Source organism: Leptonychotes weddellii, chromosome 4 (genome assembly GCF_054177405.1).
Source record: "Leptonychotes weddellii isolate Sample4059 chromosome 4, ASM5417740v2, whole genome shotgun sequence".
Lineage (NCBI taxonomy): Eukaryota > Metazoa > Chordata > Mammalia > Carnivora > Phocidae > Leptonychotes > Leptonychotes weddellii.
Genome location: NC_138372.1, coordinates 68790846 through 68808947, shown reverse-complemented (window position 1 = coordinate 68808947; position 18102 = coordinate 68790846). Strand labels below are relative to the sequence as shown.

Below are 18102 nucleotides of genomic sequence, written 5' to 3'. Positions count from 1 at the left end.
TATTTATTTCCCATCCAATGGCTAGTTTTCTTAATGCCATCTCACAAGCCACACATCCTTTCTCACTTATTTGTGGGACCATATCCATTACAAGGCAAGTTTCCATATGCACATGGACCTATTTCTAAATTCAATATTCAGGTCCATTGGTCTATTTGTCCCAGTCCCTATATGAGTACCATATGTTTTAAAAATATATCGTACATCTTAATTTCTAACAGGCAGAGTCCTCTCTTCTATATATAAAGAAATAATTTTTGGCACTCACAAACTTTTATTCTTCCATATGCTAAATTTGTCGAGGTCCCCTAGACTTTCTATTATAATTTTTATTGGAATTTAATGAAAATGACAAGTAGTAATCTTTGATTCTTGGCACTGGATGAGACATGAAGACTAATGTTTATAGGTACTAGAGAACTATTTCTAGCATTTACTACAAATTATTGAGGGACAAATAGTGCCTTTGTGCATAGGGACTGGGAATTATCTTTGGAATATAAATAGGCTTTTTGCCTAACTTACAATTATAGCAAAAGGTGCAGTGTTATGAGAATGTTTCTATCATCATAAAATTATAGCATTTGAATACCACTGTATGAAGTCCTTTCATGTACAGACATGATTGCAAACAGGAGCTCCCAACTTTGGAGACTCTGGGGCCACTGATCATTTCTACATAGTGGGCCCTATGGACTATCAAGTTCTTTCCGATATGTCCAAAGCCTTAATTCTGGAGCAAGATATTAAATGTACACTTTCTGGGTTGTGTATCTACAGTTATATAAACATTTATTTTACTCTGGAGGCACAGTTATTTAAAGATGACCATGTATAACAAGCTCTCTATCTCGCAAAGCCAGATTTCTATCTCTAGGAATAAATATTCTGAAAAAATGTGACCATGGAGAGGTATCAGACAGAAGATACTTTGCTCTAACTAGAGTTGGCCTGGCATAAAATTTTGCAGCAGTCACGTATCCCTTGAGTACTTCTGTATAGATCCGTGTCCATTTCCCATTCAGGTGCTCATTCTCACACTCCTCATATTCTTGATCTCACCTGCCCTGGTCAGTTGTGTCTCAGGAAGTAATCCAAAATTCATCCAGATCAAGGTGTAAAGGACCCATAAGGTGTAATGGCTGTCTCTCCCAGTGATATTTGCATTAAAACAGAAATCCCTGTCTCAAGCTAAAGACGTGGCTCAGCAAGGTGGGCAGTGATGTCTTCTGAAACCCCTAAAATTGTAATTCACATTCCATTTATGCACAATCTCAGTTTTAGAACTAAGGAAAGGATGTCAGCAAAAATAAAACACTCAGCTGGCTAGACTTGCCGTTAATTTGAAAAAGTGTACTGTTACCAGGTTGCCCATAGTAACTATAAACTCAATATAATCACTCTGCCTTTCTGCCAACAGGTGAGGTCTGCTGTGAGATTATGAGTCTGTCAGCGAATGGTGTGGAAGCTGTCACTCCTCTCCCCTCCCCCCTCCTCCGGGCCTCCTGTAGGAGAGTGAGGAGGGGTCTGAACACAGAGTTTCAGGAAGGCTGTGTGATCTACGCCGCCCTCCCCCCCAACACATCCTGGCCTTCCTGGCTCAAAGCCATCTAAGACATGGGAACTCCAGGAGTCATACCCTTGGATCTGTCCTAGGTAATTACAGCTGTCTATAAAAATACTTCATCTGGAAGGTATCTGGCATTCTCAAAGGAAAATTTAGTTTTAGTCAGCCTTTCTAAAAAGTAACCAGTCACAGGAGAGGCTCCTTCTAGTCAAATTAGTTAATTTGGAAGAAATATCACTTCACTACTATAGTAGTTCAACTGTAAGGAATATGATGGTTGTTTTGGTTGAATTTCACTCAATATGATTCAACTTAAGCTTTGAAAAAAAGCTTAGGTCAACAATTAGTCAGCACCTTAGTTTTTGCCAAGTGTGGACTGAACTTTCCAAAGCCAAGTTGGGGTTGGAAAGAGCCAATGGGAAAAAGGAAGCAAGGGGTCATTCTGAGTTCAGCCCAGGATTTGGGGCATGCTTTCCAAACTCTGCCATTCCATGCTGCCCACGGATTAAGCAGGGCAAAATGATTAACAAAAGTGTACGTATGTGTGTGTACTGGAGACACGGTCAACCATTTCAAAAATGCCCTGACCGACAAGAATGCATTTCTCAGCCATGGATCAAGAGGAAAATGATCACACCTCGTAGCAGATTTTGGACATGCACTGCTTGCTTTTGGTGAAAGTCTCAGAAAATTAACTAAGGAGCTGACTTTGACTCTGTCCCTTCCTAGTTACCTACAAACCCTTAAAGAAAAAGACAATGGCTTATTTGTTTTGATTCCCTCACATGCAGCACAATGCCCAGCACATAGTAAATGCTTAATGAATAGTTGTCAAATGATGGGATAATGTCAACAGACTAATGCAGGGGGAGCCACTTCATAATCTGGCTATGCTATGAGGCTCCCCAGGGTAGAAGGATGTACAGATCCAAGTTCACTGGAAGAAAAAGCCTTTGAACTTACAGCCAATCACTTCTGTGCTGAGAAACCAGAATGCAAACCACAGAGAGCCACATATTAGTTTATCAGACAAGACAGCTATCACGTAGCATTGGATCCAAAGGAATGCCGTTATTTAGGAGAGAGTGGAGAGCAGAGATCTGCCGAGGGAAAGTGCCTGGAGCCTAAGGGCAGATAAAAGAGAAGGCACTTTAAAGGAAAAAGGGACTAGAATGCTTTAGAGGTCAGAAGAGATGGTTCTACCCCAGTGGATATTCAGACTTTTGGGCCTCCTAGACTATGAGAACAGGTAGGCTTTGAAGATTTACAATAGTTCAGAAAGCAGTAAGCAAATGGTCTTGTTTTTATTATTCAAACATTTAATACAAAGCAGGCAGATCTTCAGTACTTTACTGGCATTAAGCAAGAGGAACTGTATGGAAAAAAAAAATGAAACCCAGACAACACATCAAGTTTACTTTCACCATGATAATACTTCACCCTTTTTCCCACTAGATTTTGACAAGGAAGCTCTTCCTGAGTGTTCCTGCCCTACTTTTTTTTTTTTTTTACCACCTTTGCTTCTGTGATCAGGGAAATGGATGAAAGGGTTTTAAGTGGAAAACCAAGGGTCTAGGAGCCTCATACCTAGATAATAAACCTTTGGGGAAAAAATCAGAATCACACATGATTGGGGAAAGATGGGATTCTCTATCCCCTTCTGCATTTGTTCTTCCTATCCTCCAGTTGGTGAGGGTTTGTAAGACCATTCTGTAGTTATGTGATGAGGACTGGTCATGACCAGGTGGATGAACCCCACCTGAGCACAGTGAGGACTCAACTTGGCCTTTGCACATCTCGGCCATGAATGGCAGTCCTGGGCCTCACATGGACCTACGTGGTCTTTCTGGGCTCTACCACAAGGCCCTTTGCAATTCTGTGCTTGATCTCCTTTGTCTAAAATGGCACAGTCAGGGGCGCCTGGGTAGCTCAGTCAGTTAAGTGGCTGCCTTCGGCTCAGGTCATGATCTCAGGGTCCTGGGATGGAGCTCCCGCATCGGGCTCCCTGCTCAGTGGGGAATCTGCTTCTCCCTCTGCCCCTCTCCCCCACTTATGCTCTTGCACACACACTCTCTCTCAAATAAATAAATAAATAAAATCTTTAAAGAAAATAAAATGGCATAGTCATTGCTTTCCAGGGTCTTGGCTCTCCCCTGACCTCCAGGGCCCCATATCTTTTCTTGTACTTCCTCCGCTACTCCCAGGAAAATCCTATTCTGGGCTGGGAAAAGCCCCTCTATCTTGCTTACTTCATCCAAGATACCGCCTGTAAATTCTCTTTTCTATTTTCTCTCTTCCACACATCTAAATTTTCCCATGGGTTTAGGTTTTGTGAAATAGAACCTGGAGATTGTTGCTTTGGGCTCGGCTACAGACCTCTTCAAAAGCAATGAAACAGAGCCAGCTACTTGTTTGAAAGACAGACAGGAAAGGAAAACATACAGAGAGAGAATAAAAAAAAAAAAACTCCATAAATTAAAGGCTTAAAATATATATTTTTTCAAGTACATATGTATTTGTAAGTGCTCTAATCCCAAATAGCCATAAATACATAAAGGCATAAAACTTTGGGTACTTGAAGGGGAAATGTTTATAGATAGATAGGACTTATAGGACCCCTCGATGCTACTATACACGAATGTAAAACTAGCCCTGAGTACAATAACCTGGAGTTTGGTTTGCTGACTGATATTCCCTGCCATCTCAGAAAAGTTGATCTTTCTTTATTCCTGATTTCCTTCCATCCCTTCTATGTTTTACTAATAGCAGGTTCTGGTGAATCAAATTTCCTTACCACTTTCTTCTACCATCTTTGGCTTGTTTGCCCTGAATCTCTTCTTACAAACTTTTACAAACCTTACAAAGTTGTAAATTTCTTACACACTTGCTTGTTTATAAAATTTATTTAAAAATCTCTCCCTCTCCCCTCTGTCTTCCTCTCGCAAGTGCTATAGAGGACTCCAGCTCTTAAAAAACAAAACCAAAACCAAAACCCAAATAACCCTCTGCTGCCCTCTGGTGGATATCAGGTGATAAGCAGGCCTGCTCCTCAAAACTAATGAGACTGGTTGGCAAAATGGTTAAGGAAATTGTGGGGTTATCACTTGGCTCCCACCAATGGGAGTTGCTTCCCTCTCTGGCAGCAGTCAGGACGCTGACGGGCAGTCACAGCTACACTAGTTCTTCGATTTAATTTCATAGACTCAGCCACTTTCCCGTTGCTGGTGGCATATTAGTAGTTTCTCCTATTTTCTTCATTACAAATGTATGAAGCCACTCGTGGAGAGTAGCCGCCTCACTATGGAACAGGGCAGGCTGCCACCTGGTGGACTATCACCAGGAGGTATCAGAATGGTGGTTCTATGGTGTCCAGACTGACCTTCGTTCTGAGCACCCAGGAGTTGCTGTGGGCTATCTCTGCTGCTGCTTTTTTTTTACCCTCTAGGGTGGGACATACATCTTCCTTTTAATTATTATAAAATAACACGTTTGTTTGTATATGCTTTAGGAAAAGCAGACAGTGACAGAGAGACAATGAAAGTCACCTCTGAATGTCAACAGACTGCTCTGCTGTTGATAGTTTGCACTGCATCATCCTATATGCATACATATCTCCATATCTCCCCCAAAACGTATCCTATTAAAGAAGTGGTTTTATATCACTCTTTTCACACAACATTTCACAAACCCCTTTCTAAGCGATGATCCATAATTTCCACCAACCTTTCCAAGTTGTGGAGACTGTCGTGCTCACATTAGTGTCTGGGCACTGGGCTTTCCTTTGTGAGGACAGGAAGAATAAGAAGGTGTCCCCCTGGTCAGCTCCTTGTTGTCATTCAAGCCTCAGCTCCAATATGGCCACAGCCATGTGGCCTTCCCAAACCCCTCAATCTGGGAAGCCTCCTTTGATGTCTGGCATTTCCTTCATGCCTGTGTCCTTCCTATCTGAAATGATCTTGCTCACTTGTTGGTTTTTTCAGGGGCTCCCCTAGTAGAATGTAGGCTCGCTGGGAGCTGAGACTTTATCCTCTTTATCACTCTGTCCTCAGGGCTTTGGGTAGTAGATGATGCAAAGAATTTGCTGAGAGAATATTTATTGACTAACTGAGCTCGTTCTGTGGCTGGACAGACTGTAGGTACCAAATGCATTTAAGCAATTTCTTATTGTAGAACATTTAGACTGTACCCAGTGTTTACATATTTTTAACAGCACAATAAGAACATCTTTGTTCACTTGGACAGTTCTTTTCTCCCTCCCAACATTAAACTGAAACATTTTAAACATACAGAAAAGTAGAAAGAATAGTGTAATGAACACCCATATACCTTTCATCAAGATTACATTTTTGTTAATATTTTTCCATTTGCTCTCTTTGCGCTTTTTTTGGATGAACCATGTAAAACTAAGTTGCAGACTTCAATGTACTTCACCCCTGCACGTTTCAGCATGCATCTCCTGAGAGTAAGTACATTCTCCTAAATGAACACAATGTTATTAGCACATCTCATAAAGATAATAATTAGTAATTCTCTAATATAACCTGATAGCCTATGGACAAATTTCCCCAATTGCCTTCCAAAATACTTTTATAGTATATATTTATATACTATATTATATTATATATTTTTGAACCATGATCAAACCAAGTTTATATTTATATACATTTATACTTGATCTAGAAGAGTCATTCTGTGTTTTTATTATTCATTTTTTAGACACAATTGGCTTTCTGAGGAAACTATATTAGTTTTCTTACAGAATATCCCACAGAATCTGCCTGCTCATTTCCTCATGGTGTCATTTACCTTGTTTTCTTTCCCCCACCATTCCTGTCACTATAAGTTAGATCTAGATATTTGCTTAGATTATATGATTATAATCACTTATAGTCATGATTCTTTTTGATGTTGAAATTGTCCCAATTTTGTCCACAGGATGCTCATTAAGCTAGCCTCTCTATCCTTTTTGATATGATCTTGTTAATCTTTAAGTGCACTTTGGCTCTCTGGCATAGAAACATGTCCTAGCCACAACTTGTATTTTCCCCATGCACCTCGAATCTGCAATTTCACCAAACGAGCACTGTTTGCTTGTTGTTGTTTTTTTTTTTTTTAAAGATTTTATTTATTTGAGAGAGAGAATGAGAGACAGCACAAGAGGGAAGAGGGTCAGAGGGAGAAGCAGACCCCCCGCTGAGCAGGGAGCCCGATGCGGGACTCGATCCCGGGACTCCAGGATCATGACCTGAGCCGAAGGCAGTCGCTTAACCAACTGAGCCACCCAGGCGCCCTTGTTGTTTTTTTTTTAAGTGAACAGAAATTATTTGAAAACAAAAATCTGGGTGCTGGATTTGCTCATTATTTTAAGAGTGCTATTGTGCTATTGCTACAAGGAGATTTTAGTGGGCTAAACTATTATATATATATAATGTATTTTAAAATTTTTCAATTTCAGGGGTGCCAGGGCGGCTCAGTGAGTTAAGTGTCTGACTTAATTTCAGCTCAGGTCATGATCTTGGGGTTGTGGGATTGAGCCCCACGTCGTGCTCCTTGCTGGGGGTGTGGAGCCTGCTTGGGATTCTCCCTCTGCCTCTCTCTCTCTCTCTCCCTTCCTCTCTCTAAAAATAATTAATTAATTATTTTTTTTCAATTACAATTTATATTATAAAATTTTTCCCTAACTGATTTTATATTTTTATTTTAAACACTCACCAACCAAAATACACCAAGGGAAAGGTTAGATTTATTTAGCTTATTGCAGCAAGGGAAAATGCACACCATAGAACACCATGCGGGCCATCTCCAAAGTGGGGTATTAGGGAGGGTGGGAGGCGTTTGGAAGTAAACCCAGGATAGAGTCGGCAGGAATTACTTAGAATTCATGAAGTAGGTGAGTTGCTGATATAATTGTAGTTTTATCTTCAGAACACATGGGTTCCTGATGAGTTATTGTTAGATCAGCAGGATTATGGTCTCTTCCCAAAACTATGGGCTGAAATGAGCCAGTGTTAAAAGAATTTGAGCTTTGAGGGGGGTGGGGTGGGAGGGATGGGGTGACTGGGTGATAAACACTGGGGAGGGTATGTGCTCTGTTAAGCGCTGTGAATTGTGCAGGACTGTTGAATCTCAGATCTGTACCTCTGAGACAAATAATGCAAGATATGTTAAGAAAAAAAAAAGAAGAAGAAGAAGGTAGCGGGAGGGGAGGAATGAAGCGGGGGAAATCGGAGGGGTAGACGAACCATGAGAGACGATGGACTCTGAAAAACAAACTGAGGGTTCTAGAGGGGAGGTGGGTGGGAGGATGGGTTGGCCTGGTGGTGGGTATTGAGGAGGGCACGTTCTGCATGGAGCACTGGGTGTTGTGCACGAACAATGAATCATGGAACACTTCATCTAAAACTAATGATGTAATGTATGGGGATTAACATAAGAATAAAAAAAAAAATTTGAGCTTTGATAATTTGTCTTGCTTAGATAATTTATCTATTTGATAAATCATAGTAGAGTTATGTCAATTGTGGTTTCTGTTTCAGTGATCGTTTCAATGATCAATAACCCCCTCTTGACCTAGCTGCCATCAGGATTATTTTTTTTAAAACAGTTTTGTTGAGGGGCACCTGGGTGGCTCAGTTGGTTAGGTGATCGACTCTTGATAACAGCTCAGGTCCTGATCTCAGGGTTGTGAATTCAAGCCCACATTGGGCTCCATGTGAAGCCTACTTAAAAAAATTTTTTTTAAAAACAGCTTTATTGAGGTATAATTGATATACCAAAAACTGTATCTATTTAATGTATACAATTGATGAGTTTGGACATTTGCATACAACCATGAAACTATTACCACAATCAAGGTTATAAACATCTATCACCTGCAAGTTTCCTTGTGCTTTTTTAATTTTTTTTTTTATTTTGAGGTTTCTTTTTCTTCAGGAACATTTAACAAGAGATCCACCTTCTTTTAACAGAATTTCAAGTGCACAATACACTATTGTTAACTACTGGACCTATTTTGTACAGCTGTTTTCTAGAACTTATTCCTCTTTCATAACTGAAACTTTAAAGCCACTGAACACAACTCTTCATTTTCTCCCTCTTCCTAGCCCCTGGCAACCACCATTTTATTCACTGCTTCTATGAGTTTGACAATTTTAGATATCTCATACAAGTGGAACCAGGAAGTATTTGTTCTCCTGTGATTGCCTTATTTCACTTACATAACACCTTCCAGATTTATCCATGTTGATGCAAATGGTAGGATGTCCTTCTTTTTTTAAAAGGCTGAATAATATTCCATTGTATGAATACATCACATTTTCTTTATTTATCTGTCAATGGCCATGTGGGTTGCTTCCATATCTTGGTTATTGGGAATAATGCTGCAATGAACATGGGAGTGCAGATAACTCTTTGAGATCTTGACTTCAATTATTTTGGATATAAGAACCAGATATGGGATTGGTGGATCATAAGGTAGTCTATTTTTTAATTTTTTGAGAAAATTCCCTACTGTTTTTCAGAGCAGCCACTCTATTTTGCATTCCCACCATCAGCAAATTCTAATTTCTCCACATCCTTGCCAAGACTTACCTTTTTTTTTTTTTTTCTTTTTGGTAATAGCCATCTAATAGGTGTGAGGTGATACCTCAGTGGATTTTGATTTGTGTTTCTCTGATTAGTGATGTTAAACATTTTTTCCATGACTTGTTGCCATTTGTATGTCTTCATTGGAGAAATGTCCATTTGAGTCCTTAGCCCATTTTAAAACTGGGTTATTTGTGTTTTTACTATTGAGTTGTAGGTTTTCCTTATATATTTTGGAGATTAACTCCTTATCAGATATGTGGTTTACAAATATTTTCTCCCATTCTATAGGTTGCCTTTTCACTCTGTGGCTTTTTTTTTTTTTTTTTCTGTGTAGAAGCTTTTTAGTTTGATATAGTTCCATGTTTGTTTTTGCTTTTGTTGCCTGTGCTTTCCGTGTCCTATCTGAGAAATGAAATCATTGCTAAAACCAATGTCAAGAAGATATCCCCTGTGTTTCCTTCAAGGAGTTTTACACTTCCAGGTTTTACATTTAAGTCTTTATTCCATTTTGAGTTGATTTTTTAATATGGTGTCAGAGATCCAGTTTAATTCTTTCGCATGTGAATATCCAGTTTTCCCACCACCATTTGTTGAAAAGATCATTTTTTCCATGTGTATTCTTCCCACCCTGTTGAAGATCATTCGACCATATATGTGTGGCTTGATTTCTGGACTGTCTATTCTGTTCCATTGGTCTATATGTCTGCCTTTATGCCAGTACCATACTGTTTTAATTACTGTAGTTTTGTAATATATTTTTAAATTAGGAAGTATGATACATCCAGCTTTGTTCTGTCTTCTCAAGACTGCTTTGGCTATTCTGGGTCTTTTGTGGTTTTATGTGAATTTTAGGATTATTTTTTTTCTGTTTTTGTAAAAAATGCATTGGGATTTTGATGAGGATAGCACTGAATCTGTAGATTGCTTTGGGTAGTATGGACATGTTACAAATAATACATCTTTCAATCCATGGACACAGAATGTCTTTCCATTTATTTGTGTCTTTTAAAATTTCTTTCATGAATACTTTGTTTCAGTGTACAGTCTTTCACCTCCTTGGTTAAGTATAATCCTAAGTATTTTATTCTTTTTGATGCTATTGTAAATAGGGTTATTTTCTTAATTTCCTTTCTGTATAGTTCATTGTTAGTGTATAGAAATGCAACTGAATTTTGTATGGTGATTTTCGTATGTTGTAGACAACTTTAGTGAATTTATGTATTTGTTCTAATAATTTTTTTGTGGAGTATTTAGAGTTTTGTTTTGTTTTTACAAATAAGATAAGTTTTTCTCCAACTTGAGATAATTTTACATCTTCCTTTCTGATTTGGAAGTCTTTTATTTCTTTTTCTGCCCTAACTGCTCTGGCTAGGGCTTCTAGTACTATGTTAAATAGAAGTAGTGAGAGTGGGCATCCTTATTTCTGATTTTAGGGGTTTCATACCATTGTGGTTGAAGAAGATACTTGGTATGATTTCAATCTTCCTCAGTTTGTTAAGACTTGTTTTACGGCCTAATATGTGATTTAAATTTCCCTCTAACCTGCTTTTGCTGCATCATCCATTTTGGTATTTGGTATGTCATGTGTTTTTGCTTTTATTCATCACAGAGTATTTTCTATTTTCCCTTGTGACTTCTTCTTTGACATTCATTATTTAGGGGCATGTTGTTTAATTTCCACATATTTGTAGATCCCTAAATTTCGTTCTATTTTTGATTTGAATTTAATTCCACTGTGGTTGGGGAATATACTTCACATGATTTAAGTCCTTTTTACTGAGGATTGTTCTATGGCCTAGCATATGGCCTACATTGGAGAATGTTTCATGTGTGTTTCAGAAAAGAGTGTATTTACTCCCCTGCTGTTGGGAAGAGTGATCTGCAGAAGTCTGTTAGGTCTAGTGGGTTGATAGTGATGTCAAGTCCTCTATATCCTTGCTGCTTTATGTTAGTTGTTCTATCTTACCAACTAGTTTTGAGATTTCCTTTTGTCCTTGTGGTTCTGCAGCTCCACCGTGGTGTGTCTAGGTGGGGATTTTGGAAAATATTCTGTTTGATTAATTGGTCTTGAATCTTTCAACATTTCTAGAAAATATCAGCCAATATTTCTTTCAGATTGTATTAGCCCCTCTTTTGTTCTGGAAACCTCATTCAACATAGTTCAGAACATAGTTCGGGTCTTCTTGCCTTATCCTCCCTGACTCCTCACTTCTCTTCCTTCTTCCTCTTCCTCCTCCTCCTCCTCCCCCTCCCCTCCCCTTCCCCTCCCCCTACCACTCCCCCTTCTGCGGCTGCTGTTGCACTCAGGATATTTTATTCTGAACTATCTTCCAGTACATCAATTCTTTCCTCAGATGTCTCTAATCTGCTTTTAATAATATATTTTGGTTATTCCATTTTCATTTAAAGAAATTTCCATTCCTTTTGGAAAGCTATGTCACTTTATATAGTTTGCTATTACAAATATTTTATAGTTTGTCTTTTATTTGTTTAAGCAGTGAAAGCCCATGGTAACCACTGTAATCTGTATTTAATATTTCCCATATTTCAACTTTGTTAGTCTCCTTGTGTGTATGTATGTGTGTGTGTGTTTGCTCATTGCTTCCTTTAAGCTTGGTTACTTTTCTCTTCATTTCTATTTAATTTCTTAAAAAATTTCTTGTAGGGATTGTATGAGAAATCAAGTAAGACTATCTCCCACTGTGGAGAATTTACATTTAATTCTTCCAGGTGCCTGGATATTACTCTAGAAAAACCTTAAACCAAGATCTTGGCTTGAGCTGCTGGACCATCCAAGAGATTGACTCCTAGAAAATGTAAAAACTACATTTTCTAACTTATGTGCTTAATGCTTTGGCATCGTGGGGCTTTTCTGACACTAGAGAGACTGACCATCCCCAGGCTAGCCAATTCTTAGAGATAGGAAGGGACTCCCTTGTAAGTGTGTCTTTCATATACAAACCAACCAATCTATAGTCCATACCCCAACCATCTCCTCTATCAGCTCTTACACTCTGGGCCACTATCTATGTGCCCTAATCACCCGAGGGTCAGATATCAGACAACTATAGACATCTCATATATACAAAAGCCCACTGAAATTATTCAAACTAGCCCATCCTAAGACTTCTTACCATGCCTCACCTGTTCCTTCTTGCAAAAATCACAATAAAGTCTCTCACCCGTGTTTTACCTTGCTTTTTCTGTCTCCTGACTGACCCTCATGCTTCCCTGTGTGGCTCTGCATTTGTGGCATGACCTGTCTGCTTGGGAACTGTGAGTAACAACTATCTTTTCAATGGCAATCATCTCTTGATCTGTTAGCTTCATCATATTTGAATAACAATAATAATAATGATAAAACCTATATTTAAAACAAACCCCAGGCTGCAAATATATGTGATAGCCAGCTTGTCATTATAGTTCCCCAGGGACCTTTTTTTTTTTTCCTTTTATTTTTATCTTTTTCATATTGCACCAAATCAAACTTGGGCATAATCCATTAGGAATGAGATAGCAGATTTACTTCTAGTTCACACTTTCTTTGAAATTCTACTCCAGTTGTTTTCATTCTTGACTGCAATTAGAATCATATGGGGAAGCATCTTTAAAAAACATTCATGCTGGGGCACCTGGGTGGCTCAGTCAGTTGAGTGTCCAACTCTTGATTTTGGCTCAGGTCATGATCTCAGGGTCGTGAGATTGAGCCACAGGTTGGGCTCTGTCCTCAGCAGGAGTCTGCTTGAGTTTCCCTCCCTCTGCTCCTCCCCCCACCACTTGCTCTCTCTTGTGTGCATGCTCTCTCTCAAATAAATAAATCTTAAAAAAACAAACAAAAAACCACTCATGCTCTGCTCCAAGTCCAGACCTATAAATCAGTCTCTGATGATGGATCCAGGGTTCAAGTAAAAGTATCTTTTAAGAGAATCCCAGTTGACGTTCATGTGTAGCAAATGTAAAGAATTACTGAGTTAGTCTTTTAACATCTAAAGAAGGTCTCCTACTAGACTCTTCTTTTTTTTCTGTCCTCCCAACATGCTCAGCTGACAAAGCTTAACCTTGTGCCATTTTGCAAAGGGAAAATATTTAAAGGGTTCTGCTCTATTTTGTCAGAACAGGGAATGGAAGGTAGATTTGGAGTTGGAGGCAATGAATTAATAAATAGCACAATCACACTGACAATCACATGAAGTACGGTAGTGAACATCCTTAATATATTAACACTGAACATGTTTAGCTCAGTGCCTGCAACATGGTAGATTATTAATATATATTAATAAGTATATTATTCTATTATTATATTTTCCATATATCCCATTCTAATTTTATTTTTAAATGAGGCTGCAGTTCTAATTAATGATTCTAACAGATGTGAAACAATGGGTAATGTTCAGAAGGATGAGACAGTATCTATTCTCTGTAAATCTAGAAAAAAAAAGACAATTATTTATTTACCTCATATAGCATAGAGAGCATCCTGATCTGTGATTGTTTTTTGAAACAGAACTTTAAGTCCCTAAAATAGCAGCAAGACTACTTTGCTAGGGCTCTAGTATGGGAAATTCCCAACTTAGAATTTGTAATTTTCCAACAAAACATACTTCCTCATAATAAAGACACTTTTCTTTTGAAGCTTCATTGCCTTCCTTTTGTATCAGATGGAAATGTGTTGTCATCCCATTAATCCTCAGTGCTCTTGAGAGGCAAGAATATAGAATTATCCATTCCATTTTATATTGCCTTTACTTCTCATAATTGGTTTTAGTATCATTTTATTAAAACCAAGTTCTCTACCTTTCACTTTTCTTATTGATAGCAACAGACTAGCAAGTTTTGATCCTGAATCATAATATTTTGTTAATTTGGTGCATGGCTTTTTATGCTACTTTTTAAAATTGAGATATCATTTATATATATATATATATTTATATATCATATATTCACAAATGATATATAACATATGCATTTCAGGTGTACAATATAATGATTTGATATACATATATACTGTAAAATGATCATCACAATAAGTCTAGTTAACATCTATCACCACAGATAGTTACAGCCATTTTTTTCTTGTGATGAGAACCTTTAAGATCTATTATCCTAGCAACTTTCAAATACACAAAACAGTACTGTTGACTATAGTCATCATGTTTACATTATATCCCCATAGACTCTTTGCTTCAAGCAAGGGCTGGCTTTTGAACTCTGGCCCCTTATCTCATAATGCCTTCAAAACTGATGGTACATTTCCTCACTTGGAAAGTGCCACCAGGAAAAAGCAGCTTCAAAGCTCCAAACAACTCTTTGGGTTCCCACTTTCCCTGGGAATTTGGCCTTGTAACGTCATTTGCTACAAGTTTGCAAATTTTTTATTACTTTTAAAAAGATGAAAATTCTTCTTAGTCTAGAATTTTAAATCGCTTTTAGCACAGGGCTTTGTTTGAAAAGATTATTCAAGTTAGGTCACCAATTTCCCAATTCCTGGGCTTCAGTTATTTCCAACATTTATTGTCTGTTCATTCTGTCTCTTGCCTCTACTCTCACACTCAAGTTAGCAGTGCAGTCAGGGTACCTGTCAGCATCCTGCTATGTCCTACCTCAAGCATCTTTCTTCTCTTCTCTCTCAGGCTTTTCTTCAAACTGTGAAAGGCAGCCCATTTTGTGCAAGCATGGCCTGTAAGTTTAGGGGGCCTTAAGGACCCCTATGGCAGCACCCAGTCAGTGGGAAACACGGGTTGTTGGATAAAGCGCAACAGTGCCCTTCAAAGGGCCAATTCCGAAATGCATTCTATGTGGCTTCTTCAGAATATTCACATCGGGACTGATGTCTAGTCTCCCACACTGGGAATCAGCTTGATAATTCACCTTTTTGACTTTCCCAGTTTCCCATCTTGCTCTCCCTTTTCTCCTTCTCCCATCCTCTGGCCTCTTGACATCACTTCCCAAATAAACTTCATGCCTCCAAGCCTTTTTCCAGGAGGGAGAACCCAAGTAGAAACACATTCTTTCCATAGGCGCTTAGGACCTTAGCACTTGCCTCGTTTCAATTAATCTTTCGAACCTACATTATAGCCAATGTTTACATTAGGAAACATACAGAGGCAACATTATCATTGCATACATATATTTGTACATGTGGATTTCTACTTTATTAGAATAAAATTTCTATAAATTCTATATTGATATCAATAAAGCACATTTCAGATATGTTAAGAAAAAAAAGAAGAAGAAGAAGGTAGCGGGAAGGGAGGAATGAAGCAGGGGAAATCGGAGGGGTGGACGAACCATGAGAGACGATGGACTCTGAAAAACAAACTGAGGGTTCTAGAGGGGAGGTGGGTGGGAGGATGGGTTGGCCTGGTGGTGGGTATTGAGGAGGGCACGTTCTGCATGGAGCACTGGGTGTTGTGCACGAACAATGAATCATGGAACACTTCATCTAGAACTAATGATGTAATGTATGGGGATTAACATAAGAATAAAAAAAAATAAAATAAAAAATAAATAAAGCACATTTCACAGGAAAATGCACTCATTCACGTATTACTGGATAAACTATGATTTTGAGTAACCACACGATGGCAGTGTCAGCAAGCCTTTATGTCTCAGGCATGACCTTGCGCTGCATCCTTGGAACGCTGACTCTTAATCTGTGCTTGGAACGAGCAGACCATTTTTGACAAATGTGGGCAGAAAACCCCCTGAAATGTCTGTACAACCTTTACCAATGCCCAGCTCCCTCAGGCTAGCTGAAATCACTTCGATATATGCCCAAATGTTAGGCTCTCAACTCACTCACAAAGGACTAGAGACCTGGGCAGATCTCCCCACTTCCTCAGCCAAACCAGACTCTTCCTTATTACCAATGACTATATTGCATCACCACTTCTTTCTCTTTGGCCTATCTAGGAGCTACTAGAAGTGCTATTTCTTGGAGTAAGACAATTAGGTGTGCAGACATGTGGATGCATGGCCTACATACCCAGGCAGGCACTCACTTGGAGATGCTCAGACAGATGGAGTAAGTACACTCCTTTTTTGTATTTCTGTTCCAAAACAATAAAAATTTTTATATACCATTTGACCCAAATGTCCACAGAAGGAGATACTCAGATTGAGATTCTGGAACTGGAACTTATTTATAAGACAAGGATACATGGGTGATCACTCCATGATAACCTCTAGTGTGTAGAAGCACCACATTTATCTAAACCAAGGGTGAGTAAGCCATGGCCCATAGGCCAAACATGTGTCATTGCCTACTTTTGTAAATAAAGTCTTTTTCTTTTTTTTTTTTAAAGATTTTATTTATTTGATAGAGAGAGACACAGTGAGAGAAGGAACACAAGCAGGGGGAGTGGGAGAGGGACAAGCAGGCCTCCCGCTGAGCAGGGAGCCCGATGCGGGGCTCGATCCCAGGACTCCGGGATCATGACCTGAGCCGAAGGCAGACGCTTAACGACTGAGCCACCCAGGCGCCCCTCTTTTTCTTTTTTTTAAGATCCATTCATTTGAGAGAGAGAGAGAGCGAGCTTGCAAGCACGGGGAGGGGCAAAGGGAGAGTGAGAGAATCCCAAGTAGACTCCCCACTGAGTGGGGAGTCTGACATGGGGCTCAGTCCCATGACCCCAAGATCGTGATCCAAGCTGAAATCAAGAGTCGGTCGCTCAACAGACTGAGCCACGCAGTTGCCCGTAAATTTTTTTTTTTTTTTTAAGATTTTATTTATTTATTTGAGCAAGAGAGAGAGAGCACAGAGGGAGAGTGAGAGGGAGAAGCACACTCCCCATTGAGTAGAGAGCCAGATCGGGGCTTGATACCAGGACCCCGAGATCATGACCTGAGCCAAAGGCAGACACTTAACTGACTGAGCCACGCAGGCACCCCGTGTGCCCCTAAAGTCTTAAGAGATTATAGCCACACCCATTTGTTTATCTACTCTCTATGGATACTCTCACTGAATAGTTGTGACAAAGACCTAATGGCTGGCAAATTCTAAAGTATTTACCATCTGGCCCTTTATAAGGAAGTTTCCATAGACAAGGAGGATGGTGAGGCAAATGGAGGAGGAAGGCTAAGAGCTCCCCTGAACTCACACAGCCTGGCTTCCACAGGAATTTCCCCACTGTCTCTCATTTTCCTGTACACACTTGTTCCATTTCTTTCCTTATCTATTGATAAAGTAATTTTCAACTTTAATATTTGTGGGCCCTGTGCCTTAGCTCCCAGGGAAGGCGTACTTAACATTTACCAAGGTCAAAATGACTCGGCAAAACTTCAAAGCATGGGCTCTATTTCTGTCCCAAGCACACATTGTACATCTGCTTCATTAAAGAAAATAACCAAGAAGGAGCATTCTAAACACAAAAGATAAGAAAGAGTAAAAAACTACCCCAGTTCCCATTAGATTTAAGTCACACAGCCCTGCATATACTAGAAACCTAAGATAGGGTCTGCAACTTCCTGAAATGTCTTTTGTCTAATAATTTGTAACTTTTTATGTAAAAAATGCATATAACCATGCACCAAAAATTCCTTGCCAGCACACTACTCTTTATGAAGATCGTGTATCCCAGCAGCTGTCCTAATTGGGCTCGAATGAAACTTTCCTCCTTTTTAAAAGAAATTCTAGGGATTGCTGGGAATATAGCAGAGAAGACTCTAAGCTCACCTTGTCCCATGGATAAATGAGATAACAACCACATCAATGTAAACAACCCTGAAAACCACCTAAAGACTGGCAGAACAAACTCCACAATTAGATGTAGAGAAGAGGCCACATTGAAGAGGGTAGGAAAGATGGAGACTCTGCCAGGAGCCAAATGACTGCAGATCTGGGATCTGCAGTCCCAGGGAGGGAGGGACATCGCAGGCACCGGAAGGGGAGAGAAACAGACTGTCACACTGGGAAGCCTGCACAAGGAATACAAATCCCCATAACACTT

General features: G+C 39.3%; 2 long non-coding RNA genes across 2 annotated transcripts in view; one reads left to right on the top strand and one right to left on the bottom strand.

Moving 5' to 3' along the window:
- Nucleotides 1-4090, top strand: part of LOC145721310 (uncharacterized) — a 35969-nt gene extending 31879 nt beyond the window's left edge. The window contains exon 8 of the long non-coding RNA XR_014144970.1: nucleotides 1421-4090. This is a non-coding gene — a long non-coding RNA (uncharacterized LOC145721310). The remainder of the gene's footprint in view (nucleotides 1-1420) is intronic.
- LOC145721312 (uncharacterized) overlaps nucleotides 1-18102 on the bottom strand; it is a 130506-nt gene that overhangs the window by 11320 nt on the left and 101084 nt on the right. The window lies entirely within an intron of this gene.